At 46.5% G+C, this 17,547-nt stretch overlaps 1 protein-coding gene across 2 annotated transcripts in view; it reads left to right on the top strand.

Annotated features, from left to right (window-relative positions):
* unc5b (unc-5 netrin receptor B) overlaps positions 1 to 17,547 on the top strand; it is a 208,431-nt gene that overhangs the window by 106,336 nt on the left and 84,548 nt on the right. The window lies entirely within an intron of this gene.

Raw genomic sequence — 17,547 nt, 5'->3', positions numbered from 1 at the left:
ACCGTGACTGTGTGGGTTTTCTCCGAGATCTTCGGTTTCCTCCCACACTCCAAAGACCTACAGGTTTGTAGGTTAATTGGCTTGGTGTATGTGTAAATGTTCCCTTGTGTGTGTGTGTGTGTGTAGGGTAGTGTTAATGTGCGGGGTGATCGATGGTCGGCATGGTCTCAGTGGGCCGAAGGGCCTGTTTCCGCGCTGTATCTCTGAACTAAACTAAACTAATCAGTGCAAACTGGTGCTTCTCTGACATTTTATTAAGACAATGCTGGATGACTTCCCTTCCATCATTTTCATCAAGGATATACAATATCACAATAGATGGCTGGTGATCAGCATACACTCAGTGGGCCGAAGGGCCTGTTTCTGTGCTATGAACTTTAATTCAGGAGCTCCCGGGTACTTTCTAGTGAGTTTTTTGTTGCATACCTTCCTGCTGGCTTCCCCCTTGGCTCCATTTGTAGCCAAGTAGAGGAGGTGCAGCATTTTGCTGTGGGATGTTGTCTTGTTGACAAAGATACACAGCAACATGTTGGCAGAGTGTAATGAGGACTGTAAGGGTAGCTATTGTGACAGCTGTCCCACTAAATCAAGCTGCCTGCTGCGAAATAGCTCACCCGCTTCGACAGTCAACATTGAGCTGAGATCTTGACTGGCAACTTTGATATTTTTAACCATTAATCTTCCACTTGTAAAACAAGAAGGAACCCCTCCTGCGTTGCTTTGGAGGATATTCTGTTCTCAAAGGCTGGCAAAACCCGCATTTTTATGTACATTCCAATGCAATTCTCCATCCTGAAACGCACACCAATGCAATGATAGCAGGTGCTGGCCAATATTACGCATTCACATGTTTGTCGTGATAAAGCTCTGTTCAGAGATTATTCACACGATCAAGATCCCAAACTTCACCATCACGGACATTCAATACATTTCCCAACTCGCCATTTAGCATCCCGAAAATCTTTGTGAAAACACACCCAAACCTGTGTCAGGTGAGGCAATGCAACAGCTTCCAAGTACAAAGGTACACAAAATTGCTGGGGAAACTCAGCGGGTGCAGCAGCATCTATGGAATGAAGGAAATAGGCGACGTTTCGGGCCGAAACCCTTCTTCAGACTGATGGGGGGTGGGGGGGGGGAAGAAAGAAGGAAAAGGGGAGGAGGAGGAGGAGCCCGAGGGCGGGCGGATGGGAGGGTGGGAGGAGACAGCTAGAGGGTTAAGGAAGGGGAGGAGACAGCAAGGGCTAGCAAAATTGGGAGAATTCAATGTTAATGCCATAAGGACGCAAGGTCCCCAGACGGAATATGAGGTGTTGTTCCTCCAATTTCTGCTGTTGCTCACTCTGGCAATGGAGGAGACCCAGGACAGAGAGGTCGGATTGGGAATGGGAGGGGGAGTTGAAGTGCTGAGCCACCGGGAGTTCAGGTAGGTTATTGCGGACTGAGCGGAGGTGTTCGGCGAAATGATCGCCCAACCTACGCTTGGTCTCCCAAGTACAGATTGGAGCAGGAGGGGGCCTGTGTGACCTTCCAGCCTGCTCCACCATTGATTGAGATCCTGGCTCATCTTCCACCTCAGAACCATCTTCCTGCACTGACCCTGATCTCTTAAATAAAACACGAAAGCAAACCATCATGTAGAAACGAGGAACTGCAGATGCTGGTTTGTGCACAAAAGGACACAAAGTGCTGGTACAAATAATAATCAATAAACTTTAGCAATGATGGATATTCAGGGAAAGGAGGTATATGGATTATGCACGGGCAGATAAGAATTTTTCTTCACATTATGTTCAGCATGGACATTTTGGGATGAAGGGCCTGTTCCTGGCTGTACCATGTTCTAAGTTCAATGCCATTTCTTGATGAGTTTCTCACCAGTCGAACAATTCCTGAAATTGTCATTATTTACAGTGGATCGCTGGGATTGAGTCATTCTTCACCTGTGGTTTCTTGGGGGTGTGTCAGTGTTTGGAAGTGTGTGGTGATTACAGCAGGCACCATGTTTCCAGGATGTTCCCTGTGGAACTTTAGATCTTCCTTGGCTTCCTGGCGATGGAGATCGTTTAATATAGAAACATAGAAAATAGGTGCAGGAGTAGGCCATTCGGCCCTTCGAGCCTGCACCATTCGCCATTCAATATGATCATGGCTGATCATCCAACTCATGTTTAGACATTTAGACAGGTACATGGAGAGGATGTGGACCAAACCCAGGCAGGTGGGAACTGGCGTAGATGGGACATGTTGGTAAGTTGGGCTGAAGGGCCTGTTTCCATGTGTATAATTCTATGACTGAGACATTTGAAAACTTGGCGCAAACGCATATTTATTTACAAATCTTCAGAATTTCCGCATCATCTCCAATTCGAGCTCATTAATGAAGTGAGAGTTAGTGTTGTGGATATGTTTGCTGGTTTAGTAATCCAGTAACCTGAACTAATGACCTGGAGATAGGGATTAAAAATCCTCCAAAGGTATTAAAATCCAGGCAGTTAAGTAAACTTGGAATTAAAAAGCTACTCGCACTAATGGTGGCCTCGCAAGTACTATTTTTCATCGATTTTGCTGCTATTCTTTGGTAAAGGAAATCTATCATCCTTATCTGATCCATCTTCTATGTGACTTCCAACCCTTGTGGTTGACTCTTAATGGTTGTTCCAAACTATTATGAGGCGGTGAGGAAGACTATCTTTTCTAAGTAACAATAGATGGGGAAATGATTTTAGCTTTGCTGGAGACACTCATACTTTCAGAGCAAGCAAAATTGAAAGATTAATTGTAGTCATCTAAACTCTTCTTAGATGTATCAATTCTGAAATTTCCAATACTAATTCTGTTTTATTCCTTTATCCCTTTAAACGACAGGCTGGTCTCTGCATATGAGTCACTTGTGGTGAAACAGTCTTTGTACTAATGATTCTCTGTGTAGGGAAGAAATCTTTGTACACAATAATTCAGAATGTCCGATTTTATTACCTGTTGTTAATTCACTAGGCCGTTGAAATATTACTAACAATTTATCCCCTCAAAACCTATTTGTCTTTTGAAAATCCTATTATTAGCCCCACAATTACCTTCCCTGCAGTGAGAGAAAAAACAATACAAATTTGGCTATCTTTCCTCCTAGTGAAAGCCTTCGGTTCCTTGTCTGACATTTTTTTACAAAGACATACAGGTTTGTAGGTTAATTGGCTTCGGTAAAATTGTAAATTGTCCCTAGCGTGTTAGTGTGCGTGGATTGGTGGTCGGTGCGGACTCGGTGGGTCGAAGGGCCTGTTCCCGTGCTGTATCTCTAAACTAAAAAAAGCCCTGACTAACTGGAAGCCCCATTAAATCATTTGTAAAACACTGCTCGGGGGACTGGCCCAACTCCATGTGTTCACAGGATCACACAAAGGTTGCAGCATGGGAGGAGCCAGGGTCAATGATTGGCGTAGATGGGAACAGTCTGGTGCCGATGGTTATTGATAGGTATAATGATCAAATGAAGAAGGGTCTCAACCCGAAATGTCACCCGTCCCTTCTCTCCAGAGATGCTGCCTGTCCCACTGAGTTACTCCAGCATTTTGTGTCTATCTTGGGGATAATGATGGATTTGAACATGGTAGACCAAAAGGTTCCTGATTCTGTGCTATATGACTCTGAGGCCTATTAGTCCCTTGAGTGTATGCTGGCTCAATGCAAGAGCAATCTAGTTACTTCCAATATTCTCCCCAGACATCCCCAAGTTATTTATTTTTAAATGCTTATTTCTTTTTAAATGTTTAATCAATTCCCTTCTGAACATCCATTGGATTTGCTTAATAACTCAACAAGCGTCACTTCTTTGCAGTAATATATTAAATATACAAGTACCACAAAGGAATTTGATGTGTGCTTTCAACATGAAGGGACAAAGTTATTGGATTGCCCAGGAGAAGTAGTTCAAAAACTTGCCTGTGCTTATTATACTGCTGTTGAACTTTAGACGTTAGAGATACAGCATGGGAACAGGCCCTTCGGCTCACCAGGTCCGCACCGACCACTGGTCACCCCGTACTCTAACACTATCCTGCACACTAGGGATGGTTTATAATTTTACCAAAGCCAATTAACCTACAAACCTGCATGTCTTTGGAGTGTGGGTGGAAAGTGGAGCACCCAGAGAAAACCCACGCGGTCACACGGAGAACGTACAAACTCTGTACAAACAGCACCCGTAGCCTCTGGCACTGTGAGGCAGCAACTCCACTGCTGCTCCACATCCCAAAGACATGCGGGTTTACAGATTGAATAGCCTCTGTAAACTGCCCTTAGCTGTGTGCAGGGAGTGGATGTGAAAGTGGTATATTGTAGCGGCGCCTGCTGGTACACGCAGGTATCGAACCCGGCGTTCGGAAGCCGCGGTCACATGACTCGGGAGGGGCTGCTAGTTTTCGCGCGGTTTCGCTTTTGCGCGGCAGTTGAGTGCTGGCCACCGTTGTGGCCAGATGTTGTAAGAACCTGTGAGCTAAGAAGCTATTTTGAGAATAAAATAAGTTACAAAACTTAGTTGCCGTTCTTGCGACCACCAAAATATGGTAGATCTAGTGTGAACGGTGAGCGTTGGGCAGTGTAGACTCAGTGGGCTGAACGATCTGTTTCCATGCTGGTAACTCACACTAAAGTCAATCAATCAATATATGCATAGCAATGGAGGAAGAGGGAGAGGGCTTACAGATGTCAGAGAGACAACCCATCCCTATCCTTTGACCCTGGCCTGTGTGCCATTACTCAGCATTGCCAGGGACATCTGCCCTTGATTTTAACTCACTGGGCTAAATCAGACATCCATAAATAATTCTGCAGTGAGAGGGATTAGATGGCTGCCTGTGTCCCTATGGCCTGCAGGATGCGCGTACACTTGTATGTAGTCTCCATCAGATGACACGGCACCTCAGGCAGAGATGGGAATGAGAGGAATAAATATAATGGAGGGAAAGAGTCAAAAAAATGCAGTCAAATGTCAAGGACGAGAGGGCATGGCTTGAAGGTGAGAGGGGCAAGGTTTAAAGGAGATGTGCGGGGCAAGATTTTTAAACAGAGCATAGGCACAAAATACTGCAGCAACTCAATGGGTCAGGTAGCATCTCTGGAAGAGAGGAACTGGTGAGGGTTTTGGGTCGAGACCCTTCTTCAGACTGAGAGTCAGGGGAGAGGGACACTAGAGGTATGAAAAGGTTTGGAAGAATCCAAGCCGGCAATGATTACACAGGGTGGAGGAAGCCTGGGTCCCACTGCCACGGGCGACAGAGGTGGCGGAGGCAGATACGATACGGCATTTGAGGCTTTGGATAAGCATGTACAGGGAATAGAACAATATGGATCTTAAGTTCTTAAGTGATAGGAGCAGAATTAGGCCATTTGGCCCATCAAGTCTGCTCCGCCATTCAATCATGGCTGATCTATCTCTCCCTCCCAACACCATTCTCCTGCCTTCTCCCCACAACCCCTGACACCCGTACTAATCAAGAATCTATCTATCCCTGCCTTAAAAATATCCACTGACTTGGCCTCCACTGCCTTCTGTGGCAAAGATGACCTCTGGTGCGAGACTGCCATCCTCTCCACATCCACTCCACATCCACTCTATCCAAGTCTTTCATGTGCTGAGATGAGGAGATTAGTAAAACTTGCCATTATGTTTGGAAAGAACACTAACCCTGTTATGTGCTGTACAGTTCTCTGCTCCATTTTCTATGTTCTATGCAATGACAATTAGGTTTGTTTAACTTTCCTTTATTAGGTCTGTGCTGTTGTATTAGATTAACTAGCAGATTCTTCTTCTGTAAAGAATTTACTATCGACAATTCTCCTTTTTTATAGTCCTCTCTCTTTAAAGTGGCACTTCCCTTATTGGTCTATCACTGCACAATGTAGTATCTCCCAGCTCTGTGTTTGATCCATTAGCAGTCCACAAAGCATTGTATTATTACTGAAGATAGAAACAACAAGCTGGAGTAACTCAGCGGGGCAGGCAGCATCTCTGGAGAGAAGGAATGGGTGACGTTTTGGGTCGAGACCCTTCGTCAGACCGGAAACATCACCCATTCCCTCTCTCCTGAGATGTTGCCTGCCCCGCAGAGTTTCTCCAGCTCTTTGTGTCCATCGTCAGTTTGAACCAGCATCTGCAGTTCCTTCCTACACATTGTATTATTACCTGCAATTTTCATCTCACTTCTCAATCTCACCGTCCCTCTGTGTTGTTTGTGGGTCACAGTTAGGGTTGCCAAGTGTCCCGTATTAGCCGGGACATCCCGTATATTGGGCTAAATTGATTTGTCCAATATGGGACTGCCCTTGTCCCATATTTGACTGCTACTACTCGGGTCGAGGGGACTGTCGGGTCAGAGCGCCTCATCCGGCCCTGCCTCACTCTTTCCGACGTAGTGCAGCCCATGGAGTGCAGCAGCAGCACCTCGCCTGTGGTCAGCAGCTGCCCGACCTTTGGACCTTAGCTTACCGCCGACACCACCACCCCTCCTTCCCATGGCCGATCATCGGTTCATGAGTTGGATGGGGTGCTGGACTTTGCGTGCAGCAGAACACAAAGCCAGCCGGCGGGCCAGCTGAGGAGTTTTGGCCCGGGCGCCGGACTTTGCGCGCGATGTCACGCCCGGGGCAAAAACTCCTCGGCTGGCCCGCCGGCTGGGCTTTGTGTGCAGTCCAGCACCTGGGCCAACTCATCATTCACCCAGCCACGGCCGAGTCGGTCAACGAATTGCCGTCGGGAATTTGTCCCTTATTTTGACCTTTTGTCCCTTATTTGGGAGTGAGAAAGTTGGCCACCCTCGTCACACAGTGTCTTAATGCATCTGCTCCAAGGGATGGTAATAATATTATACGTTTCAATAAGAGACCCTCTCATCCTTCTAAATTCCAGAATATACATGCCCAGTCGTTCCATTCTATCCACACATGACAGTCCCGCCATCCCATACCCCGTCACGAGACATGTGAAAGGTATACGGTTCACAGAAGCACAGCTAAATGGAAGGGGATTATAGGACATCTGCAGCTCAGCAAGCTCGAACCACTTAGGCTCCAGAGCCCCCTCGGTTGAATTACAGCCTCATAAACCTCCCCCCTGGGTACCTGTCATTCTAGATGTACAGTTGTCAGCACTAAGCCTCTTTGATGTGATCATTTATTTATTAAAGATATTTCCACAGGAACTCTCGTTTAAGCTTGTTAACAAAGGGCGGTTGCCTCGGGGGCAGTGAGCAGATTCAGCACAGCCAGAAGACAGGCCAGACCCAGTACAGACTGGCAAAGGTGTAATCAAACCTTCTCTGAGACCAGTATTACTGACGCTCCACAACAATGTATAATCCTCCCTGCCTATCTACCAGTTGGATGACCTTGCTGGGGACTGCATTGTATGCATTTCACTCTCACCATATAAAATAATCTTCCACAAGAAAGATACAGTTAAAGAGGTTATTCTGACCCAGTGTTCAGGTGCTTTTAAGATTTCACATTAAGATTGTGGGAGAGCAATGTATCAAGTTGCATAATTTTGCCTTCAGTAGAAGAAACTAGTGTTCATAATGGAATTTACAGAAAAGGAGGTGAGGGGACCTATTGTTGTTGAAATGCCTTTTATACAATTTTGTGCTATTGTACTTGGGTGAGATTCTACTTCCTCAAAGGACTTGATCTTGACAGTACTCTCCGTTTACATGGCCCTTTTCTGATGGTAGAATGGCCTTTTCTACACCTAAGGACAAGATGGGAGCAGGAGCGTGTCACTGTGCCTTCAAGCCTGCCCCACCCTTTAATATGATCACAGCCGATCGACTCCTCTTTCGTCCTATTTCTCACGTTCACAAGTTACAGGAGTAGAATTAGGCCATCGAGTCTATTCCGCCATTCAATCATGGCTGATCTCTGCCTCCTACACCCATTCTCCTGCCTACCCCCCATAACCCTTGACACCCGTTCTAATCAAGAATGTGTCTGTCTCTGCCTTAAAAAATATCCACTGACTTGGCCTCCACAGCCCTCTGTGACTTGAGTCCCACAGATTAACTACCCTCTGACTAAAGAAATTCCTCCTCACCTTTCTAAAAGAGCACCCTTTATTTCTGAGGCTATGGCCTCTGGTCCTAGACTCTCCCACCAGTGGAAACATCCTTTCCACATCCATTCTGTGCATTTCATTATTCTGTAAGTTTCAATGAGGTCTCCCCTCAACCTTCTAAACTCCAGCGAGTAGAGGCCCAGTGCTGTCAAACAAGCGCTCATCGTACTATATGAGTGTAACCTTACACCTCCAGCTCCCAATCTATCAAATATTTGTTATTCACCTCTAAATACTTCTAATGATCGAGGTTCCACTACCCACAGCAGCAGAGAATCGCTCGTTATGACGGCATCACAAAACTTCAGTCTACCAAAGTTTTCCCTCAACAAACTAAAGTATTAAATGAGCTTTATACTAGTTCAGATGAGATAACGGCCACTCACCTTTTCTCTCGGCTGTTAAACATGCCCACAGAACAAGAGGACTTAGGGCAGGTTTTTTTTACACAGTGCCTGGAACGCGCTGCCAGGGTTCCTGGTTGAGGCAGGTATGATAGTGGCATTTAAGAGGCTTGTGGATAGGTACATGGATATGCAGGGTCTGCAAGGATCTGGGTGATGCGCAGGTAGATAAGAGATGATTGGGGTGTATGGGCATTGCGGGCCAAAGGGCCTGTTCTCGTGCTGTACTGTTCGATGTTCTACGAATACTGCACCAGAATGTGGAGTAAAACCTTGATTTACATCAGGGTAAATCTGGATAGGATAGCCAGTAGTAATGGGGGGATTGGATGGGCCGAATGACTGAGGAAGGCTCTCGACCCGAAACGCCACCCATTCCTTCTCTCCAGAGATGCTGCCCGTCCCGCTGAGTTACTCCAGCATTTTGTGTCTATCTTGGGCCGAATGACTGCTTCGGTAAATTCAAACTCAAACAAAAGATATATTTCAAGGGGTATCGTGGAAGTCTAGGAGATATCATTCAATGTTGATGCTCCTGTGCTCCTAATCCTCACCCTGGAAGCAGATTTACTGTGAATCTGATTGTCCCCCAGGGACCTGTCCATGAATACAACTATTAGCTTTGTTGAAATGCTTTGAATAAAGCTTAAACATCCACTCTTGGCCCACGCATTCCCCCCCCCCCCCCCCCCCCCCCCCCCCCCCCTCCCCAAACTCCCTGCAGTTCTGGTTAGAGAAGTAACAGCATTGTAGCATTTTCTGCAAACTTTATTAGTTTCAGATGTTGGGTACAAAGGAGGTCTGCGGGATGTAAATTAAACCCCGCGTGGCTTCTGCGCGCCTCGTTTTGCAAGCGGCGTCTCAGACATCACAGTGAAAGAGCACGGAGCAAGCCAACAAGGGCCCCATTCTTCCCTCCACTGGGTTTGATTACCGACCAGGATCCTGTTACCCTGGTTCCAGGTCCGAGATTTAATCTGCAGCTTGGGTGATGACACCGGTTCCCTTTGCCTGAGGCCGCCCGCGAAAGCACATGGAGGCGTTGCCGAGGGGGCCGGCTCTGTGTTACTTCCCCCATCGCGTTCAAAACCCACTCCTCTCCCCTTAGCTTTTGCTCGGAACTGTCTGGAAGGAGGAACAATGTAGTTCAGTTTAGTTTAGTTTAGAGACACAGCGCGGAAACGAGCCCTTTGGGCAACCGAGACCTCCCCGACCAGCGATCCCCCCACACTAACACTATCCAACACACTAGGGACAATTTATTTAAGAAGGAACTGCAGATGCTGGAAAATCGAAGGTAGACAAAAGTGCTGGAGAAACTCAGCGGGTGCAGCAGCATCTATAGACCTGAAACGTCACCTTTACCTTCGCTCCATAGATGCTGCTGCACCCGCTGAGTTTCTCCAGCACTTTTGTCTACCGAGGGCCAATTTACATTGACACCAAGCCAATTAACCTGCAATCCTGTACGTCTTTGGGGTGTGGGAGGAAGCCGAAGGTCTCGGAGAAAACCCACGCGGTCACGAGGAGAATGTACAAACCCCGTACATTTAGCGCCCGTGGTCGGGATCGAACCTGTGTCTCCGGCGCTGCACGCGTTGTAAGGCAGCAACTCTGCTGCTGCGCCACTGTGGTATTGCAGCCAGAATCAGATCTCACTCCCCCACCATTTAGCACCAGTTATTGGGTTCAAACGCACTCTTAAAAGGATGGATGCGGTGAATGGTGGATTAGCAGAGCCTGCACTGGGCTTGCCTGTTCATTAACTCTTCCACCCACTGCCTTCTCTCTCTCTCCCCAAGTTGAGCCATGTAGTCCTTTACCACGAACACCGAATGCTGGAGTAACTCCCAGGGTCAAGCCACATCTCTGGAGGACATGGAGGGGCGACATTTCAGGTCCTGACCTTTCTTCAGACCCGAAACGTCACCTGTCCATGTCCCACAAGGACTGACCCGCTGAGTTACTCCAGCACTTTGAGATCTACGCAAGATTCCCGTATCTGCAGTTCCTTGTGTCTTCATTGCCCTTTACCTCCCTTTGTCATCACTTATCACCTGCACGTCTGCCAGCATCTGGCCGGAGAACGAGCAAACTCCACACAGACAGCACCCGAGGTCAGGATCGAACCCGGGTTGCTGGAGCGGTGAGGCAGCAGCAGATCTGTGTTATTCTGCTGCCTTTTGTTATAAACCCACCAGGCCATCGCTCCCTGAAAGTGGAGTCTCCTCGATTAAACATTAAGAAGTAGGATTGTCGATCCGTTCAGTACTAAAGCAGGGTGTGACTGAATAAATCTCGAGTCTTTATCTTCAAGCTATTCATGTGTGTGCTTTCAACATCCAATTAAAGTTAAAAGAGCCTTTTAATTAAGATCTCAATGTTTTGCCCACAAGAGCATCAGATGTTCCAGATGTTATCAAATCTGGCAGCCTCTAATTTTAACATCTCCCTGGTTTTCTTCCCCTCATTATTACTGCATAAAGAATCCATAATATTTGTTTTCTCCAACCCTGTTTCACCAACTTGTGCTTAGAGGGAATGTTTGGTGGATTTTTACATACAGTGTCGGGGAGGGGTGGCGATGTGTTCTCTGCAATGGTGGCTCAGTTGGAGTATTGTCTTTGCCTCAAGTGAGGGGCTCGCCATGCCAGCGGGAACACTCGTGAGATGAGGAGTCAACAGAGCGAGGTGTGATCAATGCTGTGCTCACACGGTTGACTGGGAAACGGAGAGGCGATCTTTATTTGCGATACATCCCCCCCAGCATTACAGACACATAGCAATTTTGGAACAAGTTGCTCAGTCCCTCTGGCCTTCAGAGAGACCTTGGTGAATCGATTTCTTAAATTGATTGAGTGAAAGATACAGCGTGGAAACGGGCCCATTTGGCCTACTGAGACCACACCAAGCATTGATCACCTGCTCTCACTGGTTCCATGTTATCCCAGCAGAGAAGGTTGTTGGCTGCAACCTTCCCACCATTGACGAACTGTACACTGCAAGGGCCAGGAAGCGAGCGGGCAAGATCATCTCTGACCCCTCTCACGCCGGCCACAAACTCTTTGAATCACTTCCCTCTGGAAGGCGACTCCGGACGGTCAAAGCTGCCACAGCCAGACATAAAAACAGTAGTAGCTGCTCTACTCAACACCCAAAAATCTGTAGCCTCCCTTGATCTGGTATTTTGTTGGCTCGATCAATGGTGTTTTGTCATTAATGTTTTATTATTATTAAGGTTTAGTGTTTTCTGAGTCATTCGTAACTGTCACTGTATGTCATGTTGTTACTTGTGGGCGGAGCACCAAGGCAAATTCCTTGTATGTGAATACTTGGCCAATAAACTTACTTACTTACTTTTTGCTTCAACTCTCTGCACACAAGGGGCAAAGTTACAGAGGACAATTAACCTGCAAACCCGCTCATGCCTTCGACATGTGGAAAGGGGAGTGGGGGTGGGGGGGAAGCGGAGCGCCCGGAGGAAACCCATGCAGTGGCGGGAAGAATGTACAAACTGCCTCAGACAGCACCCGCGACCAGGCTCTCTGGTGCTGCAAGGCAGCAACTCTACCTCTGTGCCGTCTACGAAGAAGTTTCTGGGAAATACATAAAGCAGGTTTCTGTGAAGCTGCTTCAGTGGCCATCGCTGCCCTGGAGATTCAGCTAGAATATGCAGAGTACAAGCAGTGCTGCGAAAGGTTATGAAGAGATTGAAGTTATTATGAATGTTCATTTAATTAAAGCAGGCCGGCAGGCAGCCCCCTCGTGTTAACCTGTAGAAAGCTGCTCCTTGCTGCACCAGGCAGGAGATGTGTGGATGCAGTCTGCCACGGACTCATACAAAGAGTTAATAACTTAATTTTGAGCAAAGAGTATTGATTGAGCCGTGATCTTCTGGGAGAGGGACGGGCGGGAAGGAAAAGCTCTTAATTACCAAGGATCGTAATCCACGCTTATTATTGTTTTAATGCAGGTTTTATTAATTAGCAAAAGCAATCATTCTCTGCCATTTGCAAATGACATTCTTCTTTCTTTACCCCACCCTTTGACATTTTCTTTTGATGGCTTCTCCTAAGTCCCGGCTGACAGGTCAATGCAGCTTTCTCAGAGCTTGAAGGATTTTGATAATGAATGTAAAGCAAGACCTGCTTTAGGAGGTTTCTGTACGAGGCGCAAAGAGCAGACATCTTTAGAAAAGGAATTTTAGCCTGGTCTAGTTGGGTTCTGGATCAGGGCTGGAATATAAGGACAGGGATGGGTCCGTTACTGATCAGTAACCACACTCCCCACATACGTATGGACAGGATCAGACTCCGATGGCTTTGTAGTCAAATAATCTCATACATGCTCAATTTAACATCTGTTTGCTGGGGCATGTTACTGTGACTATCTCTGTACAACTGAAGATATACACAAGGAACCAGAGTAATTCAGCTGGTCTGGCAGCATCTCAGGGGAAAAGGAATTTTAGCTCGGAACCCTTCTCCAGACCCAGAACAACACCGATTCCCTTTCTCCAGAGATGCTGCCAGACTCGCTGAGTTACTGCAGAATTTGTGTCTATCTTCAGTGTAAACCAGCATCTGCAGTTCCCTCCCACACATCTCTGTGGAACTCCACGTATCGAACCAGGGTCTCTGGTGCTGTACAACAAGGCAGCAACTCTACCGCTGTGCCATCGTGCTGCCCTGGACTTTCATCAAAACCTGCTTGGTTTATTTCCGGATCTGTTGCCTGTTTTTAACTGTGTATAATGTTCGTTCAATGGGCTGGATTTATGCTGCCATCTCTTAATCCACCTCTGCCTGAGTGTCGACCTATATATAAATATTTTTGGTAACTCAATCCTCAAAGTTACTGTGTGAAGGTGATTCAAATTGATCTTATTTGCATTACCAGTTCAACTCTTTTATTGATTGTTTCAGAAGATGCACTAAGGGCTATTGACTAGCCTGCTAAATTTAATTTCGAAGAGGAGGGTTATGAATCAAGCAAGTTGAAATGGAGCCAATGTTAATATCCATTCCACAATAAAGCCTTGCTGATGTACTTGTCTGATTAGGACTTCCTCTTGGTCCACGTCAACAAAATTAAGTCTCAATTATTTTCTTTGCAACATATAAAGCTGAAGCTTTATAAGGCACTAGTGAGGCCTCATTTGGAATATTGTGAGCCATTTTGGGCCCTGTATCTGAGGATGTGCTGACTTTGGACAGGGTCCAAGGGAGATTTATGAGAATGATCTGCAGACTGATTGGGTTAACGTTTGAGGAGCATTTGATGGCTCTGGGCCTGTACTCACTGGGGTTTCGAAGGATGGGATCTCATTCAAACCTACCGAATAATAAAAGGCCCAAACAAAGTGATCATGGAACAGGTGCTTCCAGTAGTTTAAAATATATATATATATATATATATATATATATATATATATATAATAAGAAGTTGTAAATGAAATGTAATATGTCAACAAGTATTAGGTACTGTGGGACCACATTATTGTACTTCTAACAAAAAAAAATTAAAACAATATATATATATGTGTTCAAAAGGGAACCAATATATGTATTGGGAGAGTCATCTCCCAGAAATGGGATAATCCAGAACCAGAGGGCACAGCTTCAGAATAAAAGGGTGTACCTTTCAGGGCCTGTCCCACGGGCGTCATTTGCGCGACAGGCCAGTAGAGACTGTAGCGCGAAAATCGTCTAGCAGTACGACAGTCGTGCGCCAAATGCTCTTGAGGGCCCTGCTTCTTTTGGGAGCCATTTGAGTTGTTGTTCGTACTTAGTCCGATCTCCGTGGCAAGGATTTTCCCAGTGAAAATCAAAGATACTATGGTGAAAATGTATCAAAATTATTTGAGCATTATACCCGGATGGTCACGTGGTATGGCGCGCAAATGGCGCGCCGACAGCGTATGGGCGGCGCATGGTTACGGACGTTGACGCAGGGTGACGCATAATAACAGCATAGGCAATGTTCGTGCGTAACCATGCATCACCACGCACTACACGTGTGCCGTCAGTTCTTCAGCGTGCGCCATCAGTACGTCAGCGTGTGCAAGGGATACGTCACGCAAGTGGTGCGCGAGGATTTTGAGTACTGCAAAATCCTGGGGCGCGTTATCGCGCATCACAGCATACACTACCACGCCATGCGCGTGTCACGACGTGTCAACCAATTTTTAGGATGTCGCGTAAATGACGTGCAAATGATGCCCAATTGGGACAGGCCCTTTAGAATAGAGATGAGGAGGAATTTCTTCAGTCAGTTGGTGGTAAATCTGTGGAATTCTCGCTCTGCCTATCCTAAAACCACTTAAACACCACTATCATATCTGTCTCCACCACCCTGAGCAGCGCATTCTAGACATTCATTATCCTCTTGGTAAATAAAAATTGCCTTTAAACTTCACCTTTAAACGTTGCCTCTCTTACCTTAAAGCTGTGCCCTCTAGTTCTTGACATTTTCACACGGGCACCTTTGCGCTTTGTATTATTGAAGGGGATGCCCATGGTCCTGACATTTTCCCTCATTCTCCAACCTGGGTATAAGTACAGTCATTTACTGTGCACTGTAGTTTAGTTTAGAAATACAGCATGGAAACAGGCCCTTCGGCCCACCGAGTCCGCACCAACCAGCGATCCCTGCACACTAACACTATCCTACACACACTGGGGACAATTTACATTTATACCAAGCCAATTAACCTACAAACTTGTACATCTTTGGAGTGTGGGAGGAAACCGCAGCATCTGGAGAAAACCCATGCAGGTCGCGGGGAGAACGTACAAACTCCGTGCAGAGACTGCACCTGTGATCTCTGGCGCTGTGAGGCAGCAACTCTACCGCTGCGCCACTGTGCCTAGTTTCTGGTTTCCCAATTATAACACGAGCCTGTGTGGAAGCAGTGTGTAGATGCAAGGTCTTCTCAAAATGTGGCAGCTTTGTCATTTAATCTGAATACAGACCCACAAAAGCTGAGGCAAAGCAAGGTTTGCTGCCAAATGCTGCACAGTTGATGTGTTCCTGTTTAATTGTGAGATTATCACTGATCATTTAGTTATGATCACATCCTTTGTCAATGCTCCCTGAACACAAATTGCTTGCTGGCTTTCTTGCTGTACAATCGTGCCTGTACATTATTGGTATTGAGAGCCACTGAAGGGATGTAAAAGGTGCTGTTGTAGAGGCGCCTGCGAGCGCACGCAGATACCGAACCCGCGGTCACGTGTTTTCGCGCGGTTTTACCCTTGCGAGCATTAGTTCAGCGCTGACCACTGTTGTGGCCAGACGTGTCTGATAAACCTGTATGCTGCAACTTGAACTTTTGAATAAAGATCTGTTGAAAACTCCAGTAGTCGTTTCTCAGACCACTAAACTGTCATAATATAACCAGATAATAAAGGTGGGGGGTTGGATTAAGATGCAGGTCCACCATAATATACCAATTAGATGTTAGTTTGGACTTGATTGTATAGTATTATCAGGTCTGTTTGGATAGACAATAGACAATAGGTGCAGGAGTAGGCCATGCGGCCCTTCGAGCCAGCACCGCCATTCAATCCCTATTCAGTACCCCGTTCCTGCTTTCTCCCCATATCCCCTGACTCCGCTGTCTTTAAGAGCCCTATCTTTAAGAACTCTCTCTTGAAAGTATCCAGAGAACCGGCCTCCACCACCCTCTGAGGCAGAGAATTCCACAGACTCACAACTCTCTGTGTGAAGAAGTGTTTTCTCGTCTCCGTTCTAAGTGGCTTACCCCTTATTCTCTAGCATGCAAAGCAAAGCTTTTATGTAATAAGAAGGAACTGCAGATGCTTGGTTATATCAAAGATAGACACAAAGTACTGAAGTAACTCAGCGTGTCCAACACCATCTCTGGAGAAACTGAATATGAGATTCATCTTCAGAAGGGTCCCAACCCGAAACATCACCAATCCATTTTCTCCAGAGATGCTGCCTGACCCGCTGAGTTAATCCAATACTTTGTGTCTAAACAAAGCATTTTGTTGTACCTCGGATCATGAGACAATAATGAACCTAAATCTATTTGAATTATGGGAAAGGGATGAGAGGCTGAATGGACTCCGAAATCGCACGGGAATTGTGCCAACACTCTAACTTCAAAATAGAACAATTGGACATAGTTTAGTTTAGTTTAGATACGGTTTTAGAAACAGGCTCTTCGGCCCATCGAGCTCACACTGAATAGCAACCCCTGCTCACTAACACTATCCTGCACACACGAAAGACAACTTGCAATTTTTACCAAGCCAATTAGCCTACAGACCTGTATGTCTTTGGAGTGTGGGAGGAAACAGGGGATCCCGGAGACAACCCATGCAGGTCACGGGGAGAATGTGCAAACTCCGTACAGACAGCACCCGTAGTCAGGATTGAACCCGGGTCTCTGGCGCTGTGAGGCAGCAACTCTACCAACGTGCCGCCCACGGAGGGAGCAAATCAATCTCTCAGCGACCCAGCAACTAAAGGAAGACCATCAATAAAATCAGAGAGATGCTCCCTGTCTTTAAGGCCCACCTGACTTGAACTGAAGGTCAGCTCATTTAAAATATAGACCATCCGAGAGGTCTGAGCTCTGGAGTGCTGTAACGTGCTTTCATGTGCGTGTGTGTGTGAGGTATTGAGGCCATTTATAATGCTCATAAACACAGCTTGTAGTGTTGGAGATATTGTTTATCTGACATCACGAAAGGGCTATAAATTGTCCCCACACCAACGAGTAATTGTTTTTGGAGGGTGTTGGGCTTCTTAGTGTGGCCTGATGGATGTACGTTTCAGAAATACTGTACGGAATCTGCAATACTAAAGTGGTCTGCAATGATCAGGACACCCTGTGGCACCTCAACAACACCAAGGCACCAGTGGTAGTCTCTCTTGAACCCCAGAAAATGTTGGGGGAAAGGGTCTTCTCACCACTCATTCAACGTCACTAAAAATGGGTGCTGTCTTTGTGGAGTTTGCATGTATCCTCCGATGGCAGTGAGGGGTTCCTCCGGGTGCTCCGGTTTC

The sequence above is a fragment of the Amblyraja radiata genome, chromosome 37, assembly GCF_010909765.2.
Source record: "Amblyraja radiata isolate CabotCenter1 chromosome 37, sAmbRad1.1.pri, whole genome shotgun sequence".
NCBI classification, from domain to species: Eukaryota; Metazoa; Chordata; class Chondrichthyes; order Rajiformes; family Rajidae; genus Amblyraja; species Amblyraja radiata.
This window is presented reverse-complemented; position numbering and strand designations above follow the sequence as displayed.